The following is a 3,723-nucleotide window of genomic DNA, read 5'->3' as shown; positions in this document are numbered from 1 at the left end:
GGCCCTCCGCCTGGCTCGCCAAATAAGACATCACAGCCCAAGGTAGGCAGCCGAGATGGGCCTCCTCCGTCTCCCCATAATCCCCTACCTTCTCCTCCACCAAATCTTCCTCCTCTCCTTCTTAACTCTGACGTCGCGGACCTCCGCCGCGAGCTCGAGACTCTCCGGGCACAAAATGCTCAACTCCTCGCCAAAATTCATGCGCTAGAAACGGCTCGGTCCTCCCCGCCCACTGCCCAGGTAGCTCCGGAACCGATGCAAGAAGTGCCGGCGGATCCGACACCCTCTAGCTCTGGCGTGCGTTTCACCGCCCTCGAAAATGCCCTCGCCCAATTAACGACTCTAATGTCCAATTTTGGCAAAATCCAAGACAACCTGCTCAAGGCAGTCACGGCCACAGCTAAAGAAAGGGCCACAAATGGGCTTCTACCGCACGAGGCGGATTTAACGTTGTTGATGGCGGAACTTATCGCTGATCCATCAGAGCAACTGTGGTCAAGACCCTTTTCCCAAGCATCTCACCCAGAAGAGCCGAGCACCAGGTCGGGGGAAATCTTGTACCCATTAAAAACCGGTGGGTACCCGGCGACACCGGGGATCGAACCCAGCACCTCCCGAATGCGAGGCGGATGCTCTACCACAAGGCCACCGCTTCGGTTAAAGAGAAACAAATACTGTCAGAAGTGGGGTTCGAGCCCACGCCCTCTTGCGAGGACCAGAGCTTAAATCTGACGCCTTAGACCGCTCGGCCATTCTGACAACCAACTGACCACAGCAAACATTACGACGTGGCTAGAGTCAAACCCTCGGCTTCTCCGCCGAATGGGACCCCTCAAAGACGCGAACCGCTCGTCAAGATTCAACCGACCCATTGATCTAACCGAACTCTCGGAGGATCCGGAACCGCTCCCGCTGCAGGTGATGGAACCTGTTCCGGCTCTCCAAGGCAATCTATCTTCAAATCAGCATGGCTGCGTCCCCTCCCAACCAACACCCTAGAGGGCGCCGCCCCCCGCAAGGACAGCAAGCTCTTTCCCTTGTATACAGTGGAACTGTCGGGGTTTCAAAGACAGGACCAAACGCGCCAACTTAAGGGCGTACATTGACAACCTCGAACACCCCGCCGCAGTCCTTGCGTTACAAGAAACCGGGGATGCGGTCAAGCTCTCGGGCTATAGTACTTTTCAACGAGACCCGTTGAACTGTCTCCTAGTCCATAACGCCTACACAGCGCAGGAGGTTAATTTCGACCTAAATCTGGAATACTCGTACGTGATGGTCTCTGTCCTGCCTCTACGGCGAACAGATAGTCCCGCACATGTCCTTAATATCTACTGCCCCCCCCCCCCCCCGAAACTCAAAAACATCAGTTTTTCTAACATCTTTAGCGCCGCGCTAAGGATCGCGGGTCGCGACCTCCTCATGATAGTGGGAGATTTGAACGCCCCTTGTCCCATGTGGGGCTATCGCAAGGAAGAGTCGCGTGTTCGTAAGTTGGCGGAACTTATATCTACGCTGGGCATCACTCTTCTAACCGACCCTGCCCACCCGACACGTGTAGGGAATTCCGTCACTCGGGACACCTACCCCGACCTTACCCTCACGAAACACATCCGACACGCAGAGTGGATCAACACTGAGGACACCCTCGGTAGCGACCACTGCATACTAAACACTAATTTACACTCGACCCTTACATCGCCCCGTTGCACGAGCCAAACTTCCCGACTGGAATGCTTTCCGCCAGGCCCTCCCAGTAACTCCTCTCTTTGAGCAAGACTGCTCAACTTGGGCACACGGAATCATGCAAACACTCAGTTCACACGAAAAGCAGATCCGGCTTACGGAGCGTGCACCGGACGTGGATAACCACCTGATGCACCTCTGGGAAGCTCGCCGCAGCCTCACTGAACGATGGCGGCGGCAGAAACACAATCGTAAACTCCGCGCTCGCATCTCTGACCTCACCCAGCAACTGCCGAGTATGCTGCCCAGCTCGCTAACAATAACTGGGTAGATAGATGCAACAGCGCAGCAAGGCAGATGTCGAGCCACAACACTTGGCAGCTTTTTAGCAGTCTCATAGACCCTACACAAACACGCTCGGAAACCCAGAAACACCTCACTCGTGCGATACACAATTTTCAAGGAAACACAGAGCAGCTAGCGAACGTCTTATGCTCACAATACCTCAGTCAGGATCAAGATCCGCGCGGGCAGGATTATTCGTATGCAGGCAGCAATAATCCGGAACTGGATCAGCTTTTCCAGCTTCCCGACCTTCGCGCGGCTCTCGCCAAAATGCGCAGGGGGACGGCGCCCGGGAGGGATAAGGTCACTGTCAAACTGTTGGCGAACCTCCCCGATCGGGCATACGAAACCCTACTTGAATATATCAACGCCATTTGGACCGGGGACACTTCGTTACCACCCGATTGGAAGACATCATTGGTAACCTTTATCCCGAAGGCGGGGAAACCAGTAAACACAGACAACCTCCGGCCCATCTCCCTCACTTCATGCGTAGGGAAACTGATGGAAACGATAGTCCGTGACCGCCTCTCGGAATATCTCGAGAGCAAGAACACCTTCGCCGACACCATGTTCGGCTTCCGACCTCATAAGTCCGCACAAGACATACTTTTACAGCTTCATCGCGAGGTTCTCGAACCCATAGAACACCCACACAATGACAAGATAGTCCGAGCACTCGATCTGAAGGGTGCGTTTGACAATGTTAAACACGCCGTTATATTAAAACATCTTAGCGAGACCAACTGCGGTCCCCATACATCCAACTACATCAAACATTTCTTAACAGACCACTTGGCCTATATATGCATACAAGAGACCGAGTACGGCCCGTTTGAGATGGGAACGAGGGGCACACCACAAGGCGCTGTGTTGTCCCCGCTTCTCTTTAATATTACCATGATGCGCCTCCCCGCACAACTGGCGGGTGTTGGCGGTGTTCAGCATGCACTGTACGCCGATGACATCACCATCTGGGCTACTACGGGAAACATAGGAGATGGAGGAATACCTGCAAGTAGCGGCGGCGAGCACAGTAGAGCACTATGCTACGTACTGCGGCCTCCAGTGCTCCCCGTCCAACCCTGAATTTGCGTATATTCGACATTCTCCGAAATGCAAAATGTCCGTTCAGCTCTCTCTCGCCAGCGGCCCCATCCGTGAAGCGCAGGAGCTGCGAATACTCGGTCTCTTCATTAATCAGCATCGCAAGGCAAACACGACCCTTGCCAAACTCCGCAAAGTCGGCGACCAGGTGGGCCGAATGGTTCGCCACGTTTCCAACAAGCGAGGAGGGTTGCGAAGTAAGGATGCGGTGCGGCTTCCCATGCCTTCGTAACTGGTCGAGTATTGTACTCGACTCCTTACCTCCGCTTACGGAAACAAGACAAAGATTGCTTGGAGGTTGTACTCCACAAAATTTTCAAGAGAGCCCTCGACCTCCCAATCTCCACTTCCAACGCGCGACTGCTCCCGTTGGGGATGGTGAACACCTATCGGGAACTTCGCGAGGCGCATCTCGTTAACCAATACACGCGTCTCGCTCAGACCGTGTCCGGTCGCCGCCTCTTGGACCGGTTACATACCAAACATGACCACCATACGATGGAACGAGTTCGAGTGCCCGAACTGTGGAGACGCGCCCTCTACGTTCAACCCCTTCCGACTAAGATGAACAAGGAGGACCATAAT

The 3,723-nt window shown here is 54.4% G+C and overlaps 1 non-coding gene across 1 annotated transcript; it reads right to left on the bottom strand.

Annotated features, from left to right (window-relative positions):
• Window positions 1-675: 675 nt before the first annotated feature.
• TRNAL-UAA (transfer RNA leucine (anticodon UAA)) lies at window positions 676-759 on the bottom strand. The gene has a single exon. It is a non-coding gene; the product is annotated as a tRNA-Leu (tRNA).
• Between the last annotated feature and the right edge of the window lie 2,964 nt (window positions 760-3,723).

The sequence above is a fragment of the Amblyomma americanum genome, chromosome 1 (genome assembly GCF_052857255.1).
Source record: "Amblyomma americanum isolate KBUSLIRL-KWMA chromosome 1, ASM5285725v1, whole genome shotgun sequence".
NCBI lineage: Eukaryota > Metazoa > Arthropoda > Arachnida > Ixodida > Ixodidae > Amblyomma > Amblyomma americanum.
The sequence above is the reverse complement of the archived record's forward strand: the minus strand, read 5'-3'. Positions and strand labels throughout refer to the sequence as shown.